This window comes from Nyctereutes procyonoides, unplaced genomic scaffold (assembly GCF_905146905.1).
Source record: "Nyctereutes procyonoides isolate TBG_1078 unplaced genomic scaffold, NYPRO_anot_genome, whole genome shotgun sequence".
NCBI lineage: Eukaryota > Metazoa > Chordata > Mammalia > Carnivora > Canidae > Nyctereutes > Nyctereutes procyonoides.
Genome location: NW_026575148.1, coordinates 4709190 through 4732286, shown reverse-complemented (window position 1 = coordinate 4732286; position 23097 = coordinate 4709190). Strand labels below are relative to the sequence as shown.

General features: G+C 37.0%; 1 non-coding gene across 1 annotated transcript; it reads right to left on the bottom strand.

Annotated features, from left to right (window-relative positions):
- Positions 1 to 1013: 1013 nt before the first annotated feature.
- Positions 1014 to 1124, bottom strand: LOC129501708 (U6 spliceosomal RNA). Its single transcript, XR_008662797.1, has one exon. It is a non-coding gene; the product is annotated as a U6 spliceosomal RNA (small nuclear RNA).
- Positions 1125 to 23097: the final 21973 nt, after the last annotated feature.

Below are 23097 nucleotides of genomic sequence, written 5' to 3'. Positions count from 1 at the left end.
ATAATTTTTATAATACTTTTTTATAATATTTTATATTTCTGTGTTATTTGTTGTATTTTCCCCTCCCTCATTTCTGATTTTGAGTCCTTTTTTTTTTCCTGATGAGTCTAGCTAAAGGTTTATCAATTTTGCTTATCTTTTCTAAGAAGCAGCTCTTGGTTCCATAAATCTTTTCTATTTTTTTTGTCTCTATTTCATTTATTTCTGCCTTATCTTTAGTGTTTCCTTCCTTGTACTTTTTTTCTTTTTCAATTTCTCTAGATGTAAAGTTAAGTTGTTTATTTGCAATTTTTCTTGTTTCTTGACATAGGCCTGCATCATTATAAACTTCCCTCTTAGAACTGCTTTTGCTACATCTCAAATATCTCAGACCATTGTTTTTTCATTTTCATTTGTCTCCATGCATTGTTTTTATTTCCTTCTTGATTGCTTGGTTGATCTATTCATTGTTTACTAGCATGTTGTATAGCCTCCATGTGTTTGTGTTTTTTTCCAGATTTTTTTCTTGTAATTAATTTCTAGTTTCATACATTGTGGTTGGAAAAAATGCTTGATATAATTTCATTCTTCTTAAATTTATTGAGACTTGTTTTGTCGAATTACATGGATCTATCCTGGAGAACGTTCTGTGTGCACTTGAAAAGAATGTGTGTATTCTACTGTTTTTAGTAAAATATCCTGTATACATTTTTTGGGTCCATCTGATCTAACATGTGCCATTCAAAGCCGCTGTTTCCTTGTTGATTTTTTCTCGTTTCTTTTTCTTTTTTTTTCTTTTCTTTTCTTTTTTCTTTTCTTTCTTTTCTTTTCTTTCTAAAAGATTTTATTTATTTATTCATGAGAGAGAGAGAGAGAGAGAGAGAGAGAGAGGCAGAGACACAGGCAGAGGGAGAAGCAGGCTCCATGCAAGGAGCCCGATGTGGGACCCGATCCCAGGACTCCAGGATTATGCCCTGGGTGGAAGGCAGAAGCTAAACTGCTGAGCCACCCAAGGATCCCCCCCCCCTTTTTTTTTTAATATGGAATGCTTCATGAATTTGTGTGTCATCCTTGCACAGGGGCGGGCCATGCTAATCTTCTCTGTATCGTTCCAATTTTAGTATATGTACTGCCGAAGTGAGCACCCTTGTTGATTTCTGACAGGATGATCTCTCCATTGATGTAAATGGGGTGTTAATGTCCCCTGTATTATTATATTACTGTCAATTTCTCCCTTTATGTCTGTTAATATCTGCTTTATGTATTCAGATGCTTCTGTGTTGGGTGCATAGATATTTACAATTGTTATATGCTCTTGTTGGATTGATTCTTTTATCATTATGTAATGCCCTTCTTTGTCTCTTGCTACAGTATGTTTTAACCTCTATTTTGTCTTATATAAGTATTGCTACCCTGATAAGGATGGCTACCCTGGCTTTTTTATTTTCCCACTTTCTTTGTGTGGATTATTGTTTTCATCCCTTCAATTTCAGTCTGTATGTGTCTTTAGTTCTGAAGTGAGTCTCCTGTGGCAGCATATAGATGGCTCTTGTGTTTGTTTGTTTTTAATTCACTCTGTCATCCTATATCTTTTGATTGGAACCTTTAGTACATTTGCATGTAAAGTAATTTTGATGGGTATGTACTTACTAATATTTTGTTAATTGTTTTCTACTTGTGTTTATAGTTTTCTCTGTTCCTTTGTTCTCTTACTCTCTTCCTGGACCTGGTTTGATAGTCTTCTGTAGTATTATGTTTGGTTTCCTTTCTCTTTAATTTTTTGTGTGTCTATTGTAGGTTTTTGTTTTTTGGTTAATATTTGGGTTCATATATAACATCCTATGTTTATAGCAGTTTATATTAAGTTGATGGACACTTAAGTTCACTTTCTAAAAGCACTAATTTTTTTACTCCTTCTTCTACTTTTTTGCCTATGATGTTATATTTTACTTTTTTTTATTTTGTGTATCCTTTGACTACTTTTTACAGATATAATTAATGATATTACTTCTGTGTTTTAATCTCCATACTGGCTTTGTAAGTGATTCATCTATTACCATTGCTACATATATCCTTTTACTTATGAAATTTTTTCCTTCCATAATTTTCTTACTTCTAGTTACAGCATTTTCTTTTTACTTAAAAAAAATATTTTTAACATTCTTTATAAGGTTGGTTTAGTGGTGATGAACTCCTTTAACTTTAGTCTCTCAGAGAAATTTTATCTTTCCTCCGGCTCAGAATGATAACATTTTCAGATAAAATATTCTGGGTGGTAGGTTTTTTCCTTTCAGGCTTTCAATATGTCATGCCACTCTCTACTGGCCTGCAAAATTTCTGCTGAAAAATCAGCTGATAGCCTTTGGGGTTTCTGTTGTATGTCACTATTTTCTTTTCTCTTGCTGCTTTTAAAATTTTCTTTTTATCATTGCATTTTGCCATTTTAATTAACATGTGTCTTGAATCCTCCTTGGGTTCACCTTATTAGGGGCTCTCTGTGCTTCCTGGACTTCAATGTGTGTTTCCCTCTAAAGCTTAGGGAAATTTTCTTTCTTTCTTTTTTTTTTTTCTTTTTAAAGACTTATTTATTTATTCATGAGAGAGAGAGAGAGAGAGAGAGAGAGAGAGAGACAAAGGCAGAGGGAGAAGCAGGCTCCATGCAGGGAGCCTGATGTGGGACTCAATCCCAGGTCTCCAGGATCAGGCCCTGGGCCGACGGTGGTGCTAAACCGGTGAGCCACTGGGCTTCCTGGGAAATTTTCAACTACTATTTCTTTGAGTAAGTTTTCTGCCCCTTAGCTCTCTTTTCTCCTTCTGGGATTCCTAAAATACAAATGTTGTGTTTGATGATGTCACAGACTTCCCTTAACCTATTCTCATTTTTTATTTTTCTTTTTTCCTTTGTGCCATTCAGCTTGGTTGTGTTTCATCATCTTGTCTTCCAACTCGCCGATCTATTCTCCAGCCTCCTCAAACCTGTTGTTTATTCTGTTTGGCATATTTTTCATTTCAGTTGAAGTCTTCAGCTCTGACTCATTCTTTATATATATATATATATACATATATATATATATATATGTATATATATATTTATTATTTTTTCCTATCTCTTTGTTGAAGTTCTTCCTGAGTTTATCCACTGTTTTTTCAAATCAAGTGAATAACTTTATGGCTATTACTTTGAATTCTTTATCAGGCATCTTGCTTATCACTGTTTTATTTCACTCTTTTACCGTGATTCTGTTTTATGTTCTTTTGTTTGTGACATATTCCTCCATCTCCTCATTTTGTCTAACTCTGAGTTTGTTTCTATATACTAGGTAGGTCACCTATGTCTCCTGGTTTTAAAAGGAGTGACCTGGTTTGGAAGAGGCCCTGTGGTGCCCCATAATGCAGTTCTCTCTGATCACCAGGACCAGGTACTCCAGGGGTGTCCCAGGTGTGAGCTGTGGTGCCCCCCTCTTATAGCTGAGTTGCAACTGCTTTTAGCTCAGTTGGCTGTGATAACCAGCTTTACCTGCCTTGGGTATACTGGGAATGGTTTTCTCCCCACACTGTTGAGATGGCCAGGTACAGCCCCTGTGAGCTCTTTGCTGGGCAGGTTGGGCAATCAGCCTCGCCATCAGCAATTAGCTTCTCTGCCATAGCTGCAAGTGCACAAAATGGCAGGGCTTGCTTCCCAGGCAGCCAACAGGAGACCTGGCTTCAGGAACCGCATGCACATTTGTGTATAAGGTTATCTCCTGTCTTTGCAATGGAGGAATCCCACTGAAGTGGCCTGGGCCCTGGTTGGAGCTGCCTCAGCCAGGTGTGGTGGGGCAGGACCCACTTTGGGGAGATATCTGCTGACACAGGCAGTTTGATTGAGGTGGATCCACAGAGGAATGCTGGGGTGGGCACATAGCTCTAGCAAAGTAGATGAAGAGTGTTAGTGCTGGCTCCCACAGGTGTCTGGCTATCTAGGTTGGGGGAAGAGAAGAGAAATGGTCCCAACCAGCACTTTTATTCCCAGAGGAATTTCCTGTATATCTTTCCCCCTTTGGCACAGTTTCTAAGATTAGTTAATAAATCTTCAGGTATGCTCCAGACACTTTTCACACTATTGCTTCTGTGGTATGTCTCAGGGCATTATTTAGTATTCTGGTTCTTTAAGGGCAGGAATTTGGTTTCCCATCATCCTCTGGCTCACCAGAGTTTAAAGCTCTCTGCTTTTTAAATGATTTTCAAATCAGATGTTATGGGAATTTGTTCTTCCAAGATGGGTCCCCAGTGCTAGAGTTGCCCAGTGTTGGGTTCAATCCTCTCACTTCTTCATGCTTGTGATATCCCTCCCATTTGTGGTTAACCATGTTGGGATTTGGTTCCCAATGGTGTCTCTGCCCCTCCTCTCCTTTTCAATGTGGCCTTCTCTCTATGACTGGCTGTGGAAGAACTGTTTGCAGTCTCCAAATTGTTTTTAGAGTTAGTTGTACAGATGTAATTATTTCTTTGAGTGTCCAGGGGGCAGGGCAAACTCAGTATACTCCCATTCCATCATCTTCCTGCTTCTCTCAGATTTTAAATTTTATTTGTCCTAAGTGTTTAAGAGTCTTTTCCCTAAAATTATTTAGATACAATTAAAATCCTGCCACAAGGAGAAATCATAATCTAGGATATTATCACCCAACAAATTTAAAACTGTATGTTTTCTGATCCTGGCTTACTAGTCAGTAAACAAACACCATAATAGTGCTTAGAAACCAAAAACAGTAGTATAACTCTAAATTTAGATTAATTTCTTATAATAATTAATTTTGCAATTTACTCAAGAAGTCTTAAAAAGCTTCCTTATTTTCCTTTACTTCCTATTTTTAACTTTTTTTTGAAAAAAACATAAGAAATTATTTGTGATGATATTAGTTGAGTACATTTCACATTTCTTAATGGTAATTTAAACATTAAAATAAAATCATGGATGAAATAAATGGTTCAGCCTAATGTTTCTTCCATCATAATATAAAGACTTTTCTTAGGCACCCAGCTGCCCCACTGATTATTTATAATTTTTAAAGGACCATTTTATGTATTTTAATTTTTGTGTCACAGGTCACATAAAGATGGGTAGACTATTGTAATATGACCAAGAACAATTCTCTGATCATACTTGATTCTTGCAGTCATCAAAACGTGTTGCTTTCAAAAGAATTATACTTCCAGCTTGCTTGCCTTGGGGGATGTCAATTAAATCCAAATTATTTTGTGATAGAGATTTTGCCATTTTTAGAGACAGGGTAAGTGAACTAGAAATGACAAAAATCAAATGAGAATTGAAAAAAATAAAGTTTGATATTTACCTGTAAATTGCTTATCTTACAATTAAGCTTTGGTTTACCCTTGCCAAATGTCCCCATTTGCAGATGCCTATTAAAAAATAAGCTTTTTTCATTTCCTCCTAGTACACAATTTAGTTTCTTTTAGTGTGTACTTATGCTCAGTGCTTTCAGAGGAGCTTTGTGTTATCTCTGGTATCTTGTACTTATAAAGAATCACTTTCAGTGTGTGTGGCCTGGTTCCTAACAGTCTATCAATTCATTGGATTTCCTGAATTTCAGAAAGCCACCAATTGATTCTTTATGCTGCCTGGCAGAGGAATTCTTAATTTTTGTGTTTCATCCCAACATCATTCTTAAGAAGGAAAGGTTTTCCTTACATTGCCTTGAAGGGTTTACTGAATCATACATCACCAAGAACATTTTAAAGCTTTATTTTGTCTCTTATTTAAAGTGGAAAATGCTGTCCCTTAAGACACTGGCACTCTGCCATTTGCCTCCAGAATATTTCATGGTTCACTGTCAGGACTGTTGCTTTTTCTAGAAGAACATATGGGCCATTTTGGAGAAGTTTTCTGTAACATTCAGATGCTGAACATATATCTATTTACATTTGGTCTCCAACAAATAATTTTTCTGGAATTTTTATACCTTATGGATTCTTTGGAACTTACTGGAAAGTATATTGGAGCCTGATGACGCCAAAGGAGGCTTGTGAGTTGGAAGTAGAAGAGACTAAATTTAATTGAAGCAAAGTTTAGCATCATTGGAATGTATTTTTGTGATTTCATTATTTTTTGCTGGAATATTTCACCTTCCTCCTCTGCCTCCCCCTTTTTCATCTTCTTCCTCCTCCTCTTCCTTTTTCTTTTTTTAGTGATTTCAAAAAGTCAGTATAAAATATTTAAAGTAAAGGGGAAAAGATCCCCCTGCACTCTGTGATGTTGATAAATAAGTCATTGGAATGTAGTAGGAGTTAGCACACACTTGAGGATGATTGTGTCATTAAAATTGCATCCAGTCAATCTGGAAATACCTCACCTGAATTGTTCTGTAAACACTCTTCTCACTAAAACACCTGTTTAGTCTGATTGTGTATATTTTGAGTCAGAGGAATCAAACAAAATGCCTTTAAAACAAGCAATTAAAACTAAAGTACGGCTACACTCTGAATGGAGGTGCTAATTGCAATTCCAAGGAAGAATAGTCTCCCTTTTTTGTACAATATATTGTATTGATGACTAGAACTAGGTTTGTTTTAGGGAAAAAGACTAATTTTTCATATTACTGTTCTACCAGGTTGTCTCTTTGTTGGTCATTTGGTGAACGATTTATTGATTTGCTAAGTTATGGAGCTAGTTGACTCTTAAATGAGAGCTAATCTGCAAATGGTACTATGGCAATGAAGGAAGAATAAGGAAGTAAAAGAAAATAAAACAAAAGAATAACAATCATGGTCTAAATCAGGAAACCATTAATAACACCATAGTCAAGGACCCAGCATAGAAAAGTCTTTTGCCTAAACAAAACTGGGATCTTTCCAGATCCAGAAGACTAGAGGAGTTAAACAGAAGTGGTGATGGTCAGAGCAAGATAAAAAGGGAAAATGAAAGTACATGAAAGGACCTCTGTGTCATCACAGAAGGCATGAAATTGGAGATAGGTTTTAGAGAATGAGCCCTTTGGGGAAACCCGAAGTAAGTATGGCTGTGTGTCTTAACCACTTCAATTATTTGATTCTCATGTTGGAATTATATACATGTCATCTGGTTGTCAGCTTGTTCTTATTCCACGTGTCCCATTTTGCCACTTGGCCACAACAACAATCAGCTTAAGAGGAAGAAAGCGCAATAATCTTTGGACTTATTGTTTGGTTAGTGGCATCCACTTGCTCCCTGAAGATTCCTTTAAAGGATAGGGAAAAGGAAAGCCTGGGAAGGATCCCATTAGGCAAGAGTCTAGAGAATCAGCAGACTCTTTAATCACCCAGGCCACATGAAATGAGGAAGACAACCACGTAGATTCATTTACTCTATTGTAGTATATCCGACAAAAAGAAAGACAAAGGAAGAAATGATTTGCTTACTCTTACCTTTGGGAGACAAAGTCAAGAGAAAAAAAAGCAAAATTTGTTGAGAAAGCTTCATAGTAGCTGTTTAATTGTCTGATTAGTATCCTTCATTTTCCGATAGGCCACAATGTGATTATACACACACACACACACACACACACACACACACATTATACTGACCCACATTATACTGGTCAGTGTGTTGTTATTAATATTTGGCAAATGAAAGTATAAATGTGTTTTTTTTTAAGATTTTATGTATTTATTCATGAGAGACACAGAGAGAGGCAGAGACACAGGCAGAGGGAGAAGCAGGCTCTTCATGGGGAGCCTGATGTGGGACTCAATCCCCCGACCTGGGGTCACGCCCTGAGCCAAAGGCAGACGCTCAACTGCCGAGCCATCCAGGCGTCTCATAAATGTGTTTTTAATGAAATCTCCAAGTAGGTATATTCTATAAAGGAACTTTGGAATAGGGCAATATAGTATATCCTTTTTGATACTTCTATATCCTTATTTACCTCCCTCAACATCACCTTCCTGATTTCTCTGAGATATTTGATGCTTTAGTTTTTATTAGCCAAGACATTATAATTTAGAGTTAGAATTTTGAGTGTAACACATGATGGTACCTTACTAGAGTGCTTACCAGATACAGACAATTATTTAAATATTTCTATTCTGGAGACACACCTTTGAGTTCTGTATTTGGATATGTGTTATAAGCAACATGTCCCATATTTATCCAAAAATCTCCCAATCCTGAAATGTATTAAATAGTAGAACTGAGCCAATTTTAAGTCCTACTATTCCAGGAAGCCCAAGATATTCAGATCTATTCCTAGGATGTACACACATATATGCACCCCCACACCCATAGGCAGGATGATCCCCAACATGTGTATTTTGAGAGAAAAGAGAATTAGAAGAACGAAGATGACAGACTCTGTGGTATTCAAGTCAGTAAAGAATATTATATCTTAGATTTTCTCAAAGGGAGTTTCCAAAAATACTAGGAAGACCTTGATGTAAGTGAAGTCTCACCTGTGATATGATCCTTTGGTATTTCCTATGTTTTTGCCTTTCCGATTGAAAAGTCGTGCTCCTGATGGTGTTAGGTGTTCCTCAGATCTCTGTCCATCAATAGACCTCATGCTTGGCTTGTTTACACAAGTCTTGACTATCAGGGAACATTGGCAGCTAAAGAACACAGGAGGGAGGCCATGATAACTGGAGAGAGAGAATGTCACTGTGCGTTCTGTCATTCCCAGAATGTATGCCCTATGTCCTCACAGAGAGAGGTATTAAATGATAATTACATTCATAAATTCTTCTATAGGAATTAAGTCAATAAGTTCTTTAAAAATTCAGGACTTGATTTTATTCTTAAAAGAGTCAAACAATGATTTTTTTTTTAATCTCTAGTGGGAATGAGCATTTGATCCTAGACAGTCTTCAGTGTTCTTCTTTACACAGTTTATTTTGACAGTCATCTGTTTTTTCACTTTCAATTCATGCTAGAAAGGTATAAACTAGTACTCATCCATTCACCTGTGACTTGTAAAAGAAAAGTTGAATCTCTCCTTGACCCCAGGCCCGAAACTCTTTCACAATCTCTTGGGCACTGGACCATAGGAGAGAATGTCATGGAGTACGGTATCACCAAGGAGCTTGTTTTCTTATGCCTTGTGAAAATATCAGGAGCTCTAGACCATTGGCAGAGAATAAACACAGACCAACCATACAGGTCGTTTGTTATTGTACTTTGATATCACTACTGGAATAAATCTTCTGTCTTCAAATAACAGTCTTTTTAGTCTTATTGTATTAGTTAGCAATTTAATAGTGCCCGTCTACTTTGGTGTGAATGCTGGCCATGTTAGAACCAAGCTTTATGCTAATACAACAGCTGCCCACAGGAACTCCAATCTAAGGATTATATAGTAAATCTTGGTTGGGGTGAAGTAAATTGTCCAAGTGCCATGGTAGAGAAATGTCATCTCTATCTTTTATCCATTTTCCCCTGTGAAACTATTATTTTTTCACTACTAAAAAAAAGTTTGATTTTGTCTAATTGATGGTAACTAAAAATATTAATTGTCTTCAGTATATCCTATGGCATATAATTTCTATTATCCACTCAAATATTCTAATATCTACTTGAATATTTCAAATGGTTAAGCCAGCTTCCTCTTTGACACACTTAGAAGTGTGTCAAACCCTAGGTTTGGCTTTTTATGCTTTCAAATGCACTATGAATCATTCTGCCAAACTTCTGCCCTTCATGTGAATGATATATTTTATTTACACTCTTAGAAAAAAATCTATGCATGGCCATTATTAATCACTCACACCTTTAAGAATGATCTTACCTTTTAGCTATTCATCAAAATCGGTATCCTTCCTGTTAGAAAGAGACACATCATAACTGATGTACAACCAAACTGTAGATGGGTTCAAGTACACGGCTATTAGCAGAACAGATGTCTCTTTTTTTAAGGATTACACACGCATGCGCGCACATGTGCAGGGCATGTAAGCACGCATGTGCATGCACACACACACACCTCTGTATGCTGTATCTATTCTAGCAACTCTCTTTAGAATGCCAAAATGCGAATAAAATCTTAAAAAATAAAAATAAACATTCTGTCTGGGCAGCCCAGGTGGCTCAGCGGTTTAGCGCCGCCTCCAGCCCAGGGCCTGATCCTGGAGTCCCGGGATCCAGTCCCACGTCGGGCTCCCTGCAGGGAGCCTGCTTCTCCCTCTGCCTGGGTCTCTGTCTCTCTCTCTGTGTGTCTCTTCTGAGTAAACGAATAAAATCTTAAAAAAAAAAAATAGAACGCCAAACTGCTAAAACCATGTTGGCTTTCAGATAATACATGGCTATGATTGAGGAGCAGCATATCCTTTCCAGAAGCCACTCCCACCCAGAGCAAGGCCAATAAGACATGAGATAACTGGATTAGCCAAGATTCAAAGACCTTCATCTTTGATTTTTATCAAATGCAAAGGAGGGGAAAAATTGGTAAATGAATCAGCTCCCTCTGATTACATACTAATCTCAAGAGAAGACTACTTTGTAATTGAACCATATCTCATTTAAAAATCAAGAAAATAATTTTTTCTGCCTTTGACCATAACCAATGCATATTTTCCTTGGTGAAGAAATATTAAATGGCTCATAAAATGTGTTTGAAATACCTCATTTTTTGGTGGACATTTTCATTTACCTCTAAAATATTGGCTGGAAAATGGAAAGACAATGCTTCTATTAGCCTCAGGGGAAACCCAAATAGAACAGGGATTGACATATTTTCCATTCTCCTTTTTTCTTTGGCTACTATTATGATTTCATATTGAGATGAGGATTAGAAAAGACCAAAAGTTTGGATAGCTTCTCAAAAGTATTAGATAACATATCAAAATGAGGTGGACAGTGCTTGAGAGTAAGATTCTGATTACACAGCATCTATCTATACAGTGTATATAAACTTGGAAATATTGTAAAATAAATATATCATGAAAGAGACATTTAACTATACAGGTAGCACTTTAAAAATTACAAAATCAAGAAAAACATCACAGGAAGGATTTGAATCTTAGAAGATGCTAAGAACTCTCTTTTCAACAGAATTTTAGCTTTCTGGGCATTAAGGAATTACTTAATAGAAAAGAAAATAACCCACGGGCATGGGGGTGGGTGGGATGTAGCCAGCAGAAAAGCTGCTTACAACTTTTGATAGCCTCTAGTATAGGATAGTAGAAAGGTGAATGATTCTATTCTCACTCCAAAACTCTGTATCTTAAATTTTTCTCATTCATTAATTTTTCTTTGCTGGCATTAAAAGCTTCCAAAGAGAAAGCCTTGGATATTGAGCTTGTTATGGATATCCTTCTTATTGTTTTTTTTTTTTTTCTCACTTCATGGAAGATCTGCAAGACCCAGGATCTAATCCCAATTTAGAATTGTATGATCCCTAACGCCAAAAAAAAAAAAAAAAAAAACCCAAAAAACAAAACAAAACAAAAAACAACAAAAAAACAATCCCGTGGAAGAAATTGAGGCAGATAACAGGGACATATTGCTCACCATTGTCTTAAACCTGGAGAAGCAAGCAGTCAACCTTTCTTAAGGTGTGTTTAGTGAATGCTTCCAATGTGCCTAGAGTTGTGTGGGATACTGTTAGGAATATAAACATGGCAAGGTGGACGTCTCTTTTTTCAAGGAGCTCACAGTCTAGTATATCACACTCAGATGCAAGTAACAACATTATAATGTGACATGGGCCACAGAGTAGATGGAATTCAATTCCACAGAAACAAGTACTCTTCAAAACTATACTTGATGTGGGCTTTAAATGCATTGTGGAAAAGCTACCCTACATCTCTTAAAAATGTTTTCCTGAGAACTACATAATTTTGTGGTTTTATAGGTTATGCTGCTTTCAAAGAGTACTTTTTTTTTTCTCCTATCACACAAGCAGTCTCTTTCAGTGAAGATGCTACTCTAAGGTGTGATGAATTCAGAGCAGCCACCTTCATTGTCTTCATGTCTCAGGAAGGCAAAGGCAAAGACAAAGGGATACCCCTTTAGGATCTGGATCACTTTAGCCTGTTACGTCTCAACCGTCAAACCTGCACAAGATGCCTCCAGATTAGTCAACAAGCAGATGATTAGAGATAAAACCTCTCATCTTGGGATAAATTTAATCCAAGCAGCATGTGCTCTTTGGTCATTTTATAAATATAGCATTTTAGAACAGCATTCTCAGAGATCCAGCAGTGCATATCCAGCATTGTAGCTAAAATATTCAAATAGAAATAAAAATAACTCCCCAGAAAGTTGCTGGCATTCATGTTTCCGTTGGAGAATAATTACAGAAGTCAGTTTCAAAGCTAGCATAAGAGATGTTGAAAACCACCTCTCACCCCCACAGAAATGCTAATGACTAGTTGTATTATAGTCTTAAAGCAAAGGTTCCTAAACCTTCTCTTTCTCAGATTTATGGTGTCACAATTACTGGCCATGACCAGACTCTCTGGAAGGAAACAGAGATTCCCTGGACAGTGAAGAGATCCCACCAGGTATCTCCTGGGGCAGTAGAATTTAGCCCTGAAGGTTTAATATTTCTAATCCTATTATGTTCTAATCCTATTACTGAAATGTTGAGGTGAATTGAATATATTTCCTTCTTTATCTCTGTGCAATCTCACATATTTCCTTCAATAATGGCTTTTGGCTGCCTCTCACAAACAGTTTTGCTTCTTTAATTCTTAAAAAGAATATATAGACAATCAAAGTGAAATCTGTTTATAGCAACATGCAGTGCTGTGTCTCCTTATGATGCCTCACGGGTAAACTGGCGATACAGTGGCTATGCATCCAGCCCCTGATTTCTTGCCTTTTGTTAACCCAACTTATTATTACATCAAAAATCATAGTTTCCATTGACGACAGATTCAGCACACACATATTCACACTAATGTGTGTGTTTATGTGTGTGTGAAATAGCTACACAATGAGTTATTGAGTTGTAGATAGAAAAAATGCTAGGCAACTGCAAATTACAAGGATATAATGCCATCAGGGGGTTTAATGGTGACATCATAAATCACAAGAGCAAGGTATAAATGGACTGGGCTTCCCCACAACTCTAAGATGCCACTGGAGCTGTGATTTTAAAGATTGTCTACTCTCCCCAACCACCATTCCCTTATACGTGGATAATTTGTGTTATAATCTTCATCTTCTCCACTTCTCTCTACTTTTCCTCATCAACTTCAAACCTTTTTTCTACACCCAGAGAGAATCTGTTTTCCCCGTAGTGCTATTAGAGCAGCTATATTTAAATGTTAACACCGGATTGTCCGAAGTTAAAGTATAACAATTCTAAAAATCATGCCATTCTGGGGTAGATGTCACACTCATGCGATGTGACAGACAGGTGACAACAGACCTGAGGATTAAGAGATTTTTCTCTCCTTGGATGACTGTGCTCCATGTACCTCTACTCATTTCCGCTAAGAGCAGGGAATCTAATTACATAGAGTACCCCTGTTAGGACTGCAAACATAGAGATGATATTATAGTTTTTCTTTTTCTCATATCTGAAGTTTGGCGAATCTAAGTAATATTCTAATTTATTTCTATGTCCTAAATGATTCCTTTTTCTCTCTGATGCTGTCTTATAGAGGAATATATTAACATAAAATAATAACTGGCCCAAACTTTTGTCCAAATTTAAATATGTCCTAGCAAAGCCAGCCCCAATCTAATTGCTTTTATGTGTCACTTTAAAGTAGGAGAACCAACCTCCTGGCAGCTTTGCTTTGGGTCTTAATTAGCCACTTAACTGCAAATTGGTTGGCACCCTAGTCCTTTCATCAGTTATTATCCAAATAGCATCACCGACTTCGGATAAAGAAAAGAAAGATCCCACATGTAGCAGGTCTTTCCATCGTTATTGCCCTTTAATACAAAGAGGGGGGTTCCCAACTACTAATTAAGGCTACGTTTTTAATAGGCAATTGGCATCTTATTTAATTCATTCTCAGTGCGATGTCTTAAAGGAAAAACAATCACAGTAATGTGTGTACAGTGCTAAAGAATTTACAAAATATTTTCATCTACTTTATTACTCTTACATAGTATCTGCTTTAGCCATGTATTAATCAATATGTTTTTATTGGTTGCCATGATTTAGGATGTGGATTTTATTTCAGTCCTTATCGCATTTGCCTGTGTATCCACAGAGGTATCTAATAAAATTAAGTGGGCCAATCCCTGGTGCATAAAAGGGAGTTGGCTTCTTCATTTTTTGTTGCATTTCTAGGAAATGGCTAGACTGTTAAACATAGTGTATAGAGAGGTACTTCTTTACAAAGCAAGCATAAATGGTTAGTGAGCAGAAGACTCAGAGGCTTGGTTCCGAGAATATAGAAATAAGGAAGAGGGTAAGAGACTACCGATAGAGATCAGATCCAAAAATTTTCCACATGGGATGAGAATTCAAAAAGAATGTGACAATTTACTTAGTGTTTTAGCAGAATATCCTCAATTGATACTTTGCATGCATTATGCTAGCACATCCTTCTTTGATGCTATAAAACACGTCATCATGGTGACTTTTTGGTAATCAACCCCTTTGTTGTTGTTGTTGTGTTTTAACCTGCCCTGAAAATTGGCCCTCTTATTTCAGGTTATGACACTTTTTATAAATTTTAAATGCAAGTACTCTTTTCTGTTCCGTTATTTCAAGTCACTAGGAATTGTACTTGGGTATGTAAGTTCAGACCTTCTCTGTCTCTCTGAAAGACAGATGAGTTGAGATTTCATGCATCCCAAATGTCTCCTGCCCACCACAGTAACCAGAGCTCAGAGCCCAATCCACAGGCTGACCTCGAGTAAGATTGTTCCAGGCTGTGTGTTTTGGAAAACTTGGAATTGGTGAATTATGTTTATGAGATTCATCTCTAAACTGTACCAGAGCTTATAAAATATTAGTATTTACAATATCCTGGAACAACAAACACAGCATGGAGGCAGCTGCCTCATCAGAGACTGAGCCGCAGTGATCTCAGACATTTGTCTGTTTATCATGGACTGGATTTCCTTGGCAAATGATTCAATAAGGAAGATGAGCACACCAGTCTAACACTATGCTCGACACTGCACGGAAATTTGCTCCTCACCGTCACCCCAAGTGCTGGTGCTTCTACTTCGTAAGCCCCACTGCCTTTAAATTGAAGTGTGAAGAATAGCAATGTGGGACTGAGATCAAATGAAGTCAGGCCTTTGATTAAATGTGAAATGAGTGGTGTTTTGAAGAGAGCACAGATCTTTTTCTTTTTGGCCGATGTAGGCAGTATCTACAATTAAATTGCAGAAGGAGCAGATGTATGCTCACAGGAAAGATTTGAAAGAAAAATCATTAGGAATTATTACGCTTTGACTACCTAAAAACAAACTTGTTCCTGTGAAATATATGAGTTATTAATTCTGGCAACACTCGAGCTTTTTTCCTTCCATATGTGATTATGGAATACCCAGTTTTTAACTGTAATATGCATTTGAATTTATCCAACAAATTCTCTTCCCCAAATAAAAATTCAGTAATCTCCTGGAAGAAGTTTTGTGATAATGCAATAGCTGTGAATTAGCTAGCATAGGATTTCATTTTTCTGTATCAAACAAACAAATGAAGCACTTTACCTAGCGTCTTTCAAACTGTAGTAGGTATTGGATAAAGTATTTGAATAAACAAAGTAGATGAGAAAGAAGGACTAGGCCTAATAAGAGAATATTTCTAGCCAGTCCACAGTTCCACCTTTGATATCTAAAGAATATGACTATAATCACATCAAAAGAAAAAAAATCTTATTTTTGTTTGTCAAAATAATTCCACAGTGCAGCTGCTTGCTCACAAAGAACCTCGAATAAAGGAGTGTCCACCTGAATTAGTGTGCAGCCAAAAATGTAGGAACAAAAATCTGAGTGTTCATTAAGGACTTCCATGTGATAGATATTACCCTGAAAAATAAAATGGACAGTGTCTTTCCCTCCCTCTAGAATGAGTTTATTCTGGCCAAAAAAACACATTCCAGAGTTTTCTAATTTCCTTATTGGTGGGTTCATTTGTAAGCAGCCACAACAGTTGGCCAAGGTCAGCAAGTCAGGACTACAATGCCTCAAGTCTCTTGAGAGTTGTAATTTTTATATCAAAATGGAGGATATTTGGGGTGGTTTATATCCCCAGCTGTTTTTAAGCAGAGAGTGGGCTGACCACCCAGTGGATGAGACCAGGATGGGTGGAAGTGGAAGAGACTATTTGATGTGACTCAAAAGAAAAAAATGCAAGATTCTTGGGGAAAATTCTATCATGGCAGAAGGCCATCAAATACTTGTCTTAAACAACTTATTTTGTACTCTAGATTGTAAACCTACCTCCTGTAAGCAACCCTTAAAAATCGAGACAAAATAAAAGACAGCACTGAGAGTACTTTAAGGAAGGGAAGGCTTATATTAAGGTTATATCAAGTTCATCGAATAAAGAAGATAGCGGGATCTAATCTCTTAAATATTTTTAATTTGTTTTGTTTTCATCCTGTTTTGAATGGTATTGAAAAGTCAATGAATAATTTAACATTAATTTAGTAAACCTTATGTAAGCTATTTTATCTTCATAGTCTTATAAAACTGGGTTTATAGAACTGACTCGTATAAATGGACTATCAAGGAGAATTACTATCTGTAAATATTGGAAGTGATAAGAGATGAAAGAGTATTGTGATTTCATCATTTGGTTCTGTTCATGGAAGAATCATAGCTTTTCTGATTAAATGATTTATTAAGACCATAATTAACCCTTGTCTAATACAGCAAACAGAATTTAGTTTATTAGGATGTCATGAGGAGTAGAGACATGCCCATTTCTATTATGTTACACAGAATGTAAACTTCATGATATTAGGAAAACAGGCTATTTACTTTGATATTCCTAGCACCTGGAATAGTCCCTGACAAATTAAACACTAGATAAGCTATTTGCTGAATAAATGCACCTAAATCAGTGATTTCCCTGACCAAAATGAGACAGATAAACTACAAAAACAAACAGACAAAAAAAGACAAATCACATAAAGATAGGAAACTTTGGTAGAACCCAGAAATCTGAATGTTTTAATAGATTGCCCAATGATTTTGATATGTAATTTTGGTAACCACCAACTATCTACAGCTTGGTACCATGTATTGGAAACCGTAAGTAAGCCCACAGACATGGAGCATAATTTAAAAAAAAAAAAGGATGTTTTTAAGACAGGCACACTCCATCTGGTTAATTCATATTTTTATGTCACTCTCTACTGTTGTACACTGATTCCATTTTACCCATTTTCTTTACCTGTCTGGCAACTGAAGACATTGGGTTTTAATTCCTGAATTAATGCTTATAACTTTAAGTTATAATGATGCTTATAACTCAGTTTTGGCAGACTCTTGTTTTATATGAAAGCTTCAATTTGATATTTATTTTATTTTTACACTTCTTATAAGAAAAGGAGCACATTTTTGAGATTAAAAAACAGGAAAACCAAGAAGGAACTTGAACTAGATGTCTTTCAAAATACCTTGTAACTTTGAAATTCATAGTGAGTGGCTTTATGAAGTCCGCTTATGAGAAAAGTCTCACGTATTTAGTACACCCTTCAGGTCTCTCATATTGCCTCTATGTAGAGAGGTATGCAGAAAATACACGCAAAAGAGGTTAATGCCTTGAGGGCTGAAAACAGATCAGCCTTCAAATGCAGGAATCTTGGTAAAATATAATGTTGTTTTCAGAAAAAAGTCCATTAAAAACTAAGATTTACATCTCTTTCGGGTTACCACTGTGGCAATAAACTCAAAACTTCTTAATTAGTTTGGAAGTGTGTAAGGCTTCTTCATCTGGCCTTGTCTCTCTTCAGCCTTGGTGAAAAGGAGCCCATGCTTAGCGTCCACTCATCCTGGCTACTCTTTTCATAGTTCCATTGCCCAAGGACATTTAGGCACTGAGGTAGCAGAGGGAACAAGCTGGCTGATATCCACAAGGCGAGTCATTCTATCCATCTTCTTATTTAGTGCTTATTCTGTGGTGGGAATTCTTAGCAGCCAAGGCATTTCCCACTATCCATAAATCCATCTATAACCATACTTCAGATGACTTCTCCTTCCACATTAGGTGAATGACCCAGTATACTGCTCTTATCTCTGCCTGCTGGTAAGATTTCCTTTAACACTGTCCTTTAGACAAATTTAAATAGGGGATATAATGGAATGGTGGTTTAGTTTTTAGCTACTACCAACATATATAAAAAGGTCCAAGTTTCTTTCTTCATTATGTGGTTGTAAAAAAAATCCCCACCTCCAGTAGGCCATAGTTAGTTGAAGAAGTGTTGTATGAGCATGAAATATAATACCGTCAGGCATAAAGTTGGTTGGAGTCCATTCAGAGCCAGTCATGTAAGGGGCACTGGGGCAAGAGACAAGGAAGGCAGAGAGGACCTGATGTGTGCCTATGAAGTACCTCAGTGTCTCCACAGTGGCTGACTCATAGCAGGCGCTAATAGTATTTGTGGTTTTTATCATCAGAAGCATGATACCATCAACAGCAATGGAGAAAGTTAACTATTCTGAGAAATTAAGGAAGTGAATCTTAGAAACTGTTTAAATGAAAGAGATGAAATTAAAATGGCTGCTGTAGACTGGAAGAGAAGGCTTAAGAGGGGACTTTTAGGCAAAAGCAGACTCAAGAGATGTAATAAAAGTGATCAGGTAAGGAGGGATAATGAGGTAAAGAATGAGGCAGGGAATTCTGAAAAGTTTTGAATTACAGTATAAAATATCTACGTGACTTGGGATACCCTGGGAGACCTGAACAGTAGTGATAGTTAATTATATGTCAGTTTGACTAAGCTAAGGGATGCCCAGATAGCTAATAAAACACTGTTTCTGGGCATGTCTGTGAGTGTTTCCAGAAGAGATTAGCATTCAAATCAGCAGGTTTAGTAAAGAAGACCCTCTCACCAATGTGGGTGGGCATCATTCAATTGGTTAAAGGTCCCAAAAGAATAAAAAGGCAGAGGAAGGGCAAATAATATCTGGAATGTTCATCTTCTGCCCTTTGACTTTTGGGACTTGAGCTTTCTGACTCTGGGGCTTATAGCACTTTATCCCCTTTAGAGTAGGAGTCACATCATTAGCTCTTCTGATTCTGAGAACCAGAATCAGAAGGTTCTCAGGCCTTCTGACTGGAACTGAATTATTCCACTGGCTTTCCTGGTTCTCCAGCTTGTGGACAAGCAGGTCATGGGACTTCTCAGCTTCTGTAATCATGGGAGCTAATTCATATAATAAATCTCCTGTTCTATCTGTATATATCCTATTGATTCTGTTTCTCTGGAGAACCCTGACTAATACAGAAGTGTAGAGAGTACTGACATTTTTAAGACTGCTAATTTGCAGAGGACTAATTTGCGGCAGTTCTTATGGGTTGTAAGTGCAAGCTGTTGCAGTAAGAGCTGTGAACTTGAAATCTAGTGATTGGTGTTTTAATCCTGTCTTTGCCACCTAGAGCATTTTTCCTTAGCTGCAAATGTGAGAGATGGAATAGGTCTTTGAGCCTGTTTTAGGCTTGATCATTATACAAGTATGATTGCAAATCAGAACCCTAGGATTCTGTGAATATCCTAGTGAGGCACCCTCCAAGTTTGACAAAAGATAGACTCACAAGGTGTGCTTATGTGGGAAGTGCTATTAAAACGTAAAACAAAATGATCAGATGTGCAAGTGATTAGATAGTTAAGTGATCAGCTAGCAGAAATGTGATAGAGAAGATCTTACAGTGCATAGAGAAGAACTGTAAGATGTTCCATTTTAATAGGAATATTAGTGAGGCATTGTACTGGACCTGAATGAGAGAGAAAATGAGGAATAGAAGGTAGATTTTGTTGGTATCTTCATGTACATGTGTCTGGTAGATAAATTCATGTGAGCAGATAAAGCTGTTTAAAATCTTAATTTAGGGGATCCCTGGGTGGCTCAGTGGTTTGGCACCTGCCTTTGGCCCAGGGCACCATCCTGGAGTCCTGGGATCAAGTCCTGCGTCGGGCTCCCGGCATGGAGCCTGCTTCTCCCTCCTCCCGTGTCTCTGCCTCTCTCTCTCTTTCTGTGTCTATCATAAATAAATAAATAAATCTTTAAAAAAATAAAATCTTAATTTAAGCGACTTAGATTGGAGTCACATGAAACTTCCTTTACAAATGAATTGTATCATGTGAAGTTAAAGGAAATTCGGGAATAGTGGCTTGGCAGTAAAAGGTAAACAACTGCAACTAACCCCCACCCTCCCAGCCTTTCCGTGACTGAGGGAATTATAGTATGTAGTTGAAGAGAGAAAGAACATGAAAGAGTCATAGTTTAGTCTTGCTAACATTGAAGTGATGACAAAACCATTGTTTCACATAGAGATTTACATTAGTGACATGTAATACGATGTAGGAGAAAACTTAGCTTTCAATTCAACATTCTAGTAGGCAAATTAAAAATAACACAATAGAATATTGCTTTTCCTCTTTCCAAAACTGCTATTATCTCGATTCAGGAGAAATTCTAACTATTCTATTATGGAATGACCCCAGTTATGAACAGACTGGTCTTTACCTTGCACACACTCTATTGTGTGCAATAGAATGACTAGCTGTCTGACACTATCTAGTTACTTCCTCTCCTTTTTTCATATTTTAGATGCAATACTATGTGAATAATATGGTATTTGCATATGAATTCGGGTTAGACAGAATTAGATCAGAGAACATTTCAAACACTATTTTCATTTAAAAGATAAGTGTCAATGATGGGATGGCAGATGACTTCAGTATGCAAATATTTTGGTTTTCATGGAGATAGGATGGATTCCAGCACAAACTACTTCCACCTGCAGAATTTTCTTAATAAAAATATAGTTATGTTGTCTTTGGTCCACTTTATAAAGACACTCAGTTTTCTTCACTTCACTATAATGGTCCTGAGAAGCATTCTCTGTGACTAAGGTTAAGGTGGAGGATACAGACATAATGTCATACTATAAAACTGCAGTTTTATCCATCTGGATCAACTTTCATGTTACTATTATCCATATGGGAAATTGTAAAGAAAGCAGAAATATGACATTCATTAGATTTGTAAAATATACTGAAATTAAAAAAAAAAGAATAGATTTTCTATCAACTTATTTGCCATTCTGGACAAAGGAATGTGCCAATCATCCGACTATATATATTTCCACATACAATTGATTACTCCTAGATATTTACATTTGCATATGTTGTCCTATGAAAAAAAATCTTTAGAAGTAGTCTATTGTTATCTGGCTCCTTCTTCCTGCAACTGTGGCATATTGTAAATTGTCTCAAAGACTCGAGTTACAATGTTTGGTTCTTTAATCTCGTGTCAAACTGAAGGTTAGTTTGACCCATATTAAATAAGGGTAGAAACATAGAAAAGAAGACATTGGTGATAAACAGTGTTTAATTCCATTTTGGAGAAAACAATCAACTCTCTTTCCGTAGGATAAGGCCGAAAATGGCAAAAGCTCACACAAATATACAGTGCTGTAACATTCTCAGGTTAATAAAAACAATTTATATGCAGGGTAGTGAACAAGAGGAAAGTTATGGAAAACATTTCTCACCCAAGGACAGTGTACCAGATGTGTTAAGACTTATGGGAGCAATCAGAGGTGACCAAGTCTCAGTGGCGGGCCTCATTAAGTTAGACGGTGACCCAGCACCTTCAACTTATTAAGCTGTCGAGAACTTCAGTGATTAAAACCAAAGAAAGGTCAGATACAAACCTTCAGAATGTCCCCACACTGATATTTTCTTATAGGCACTAGACCCTCATGGAAATACTTCTCTTGACTTTTGAAAAATTAGGTATTTGAACCGGATTTATTCAAAGCTTGAAGGAAATTTTAGTAGATGATGCCTCCTTAAGACTTCTCATACCGGTTTCATGACTGTGATCAATATCTAAAAAAGTGTATCCATAGAAGGTGGTTTTGCATATCATCAGAGATGAAGCCAGAGGAACAGATTCATGGGGATGGTAACATCTTTAGATAGATAGTTCTCAGAAGATGAGCAGGAGTTGTAGCTATTGTTAGAGATACTGGGAATAAACTTTCAAAATCTTTTAATTAATACATGTAAAAGTTAAAATTGAAGATTTAATTCCATCCCAAGTTGTATCATGGGCTTTTTATATTGTAAGGGTTTAGATAACTTTTCTCTGTCCCTTCCTTCTGTTTTCTCCAGATGTATCTGTCTCTGTATTATGATTTATAGATACACGGAGCTCTGAATACATTCATATGTAAATGTAGAGGTACAGTGTTATCATATGTATGTAAATACATACAATACATGTATCTAGGATAATGTTAAATGTTATGCTTTCTGATGACTTGGGATATAAGAGAAGTCTCAGTTCCACATGCACTCAAACCCTTCAATGCCTTAGTGGTGGAAAGTTGCTCTACTGTATCTGCAGCACATGCCAAAATATTGTGAAACTGGTTCTACAAGCTTTAGCCTGTTGCACATCTCCAGGACATGAAAGAGAAAAAACAGAAAGGGCTATTTACGCCTATAATCCCCCCACCCACTACCACTACTGCTTTATGGTATTTTTTCCTTACCTCCTTTCAAAGAAAGTTTGCCTTCAAGACAAGTGTTTGAAGAGTTTTACAGTTGCCTGGAGTTTGAGGGCCATAGGAAGGGGCCACTGCCCTCTCTAGGGAGAATTCTCCAAGCAGCAGAGTGATGGAAAGAGAGCCCAGCAGAGAGTAAACTGCAAATGTGTGTCGTGCAAAGGGCCAGTGGGAATCCTGAGGAAGGCAGCCTTGCCTCCGTCTTTTCACAAGGGACTCCACCATTTCACAGAACCACTTCCAGGGCACAGGGCCACTGCAGAGGTGGAATTATCACTAACAGAGGTGCTGAAGGGAGGGTGGGTTGTATGGCAGCTAACTGGAAGAGGCTTCTAGAAAGCCACAAAACTCCCTGTGAGAGGGAAAATCAGAAATCTTTGAGTTCACTCCTCCTTCCTATTCCAGGATATCAGTGGCTTGGGGAGAAACTAAAATTTGCATTGAAATTTAGAGTTAGTTGATACTTCATCAACAGGACTTTTATTAT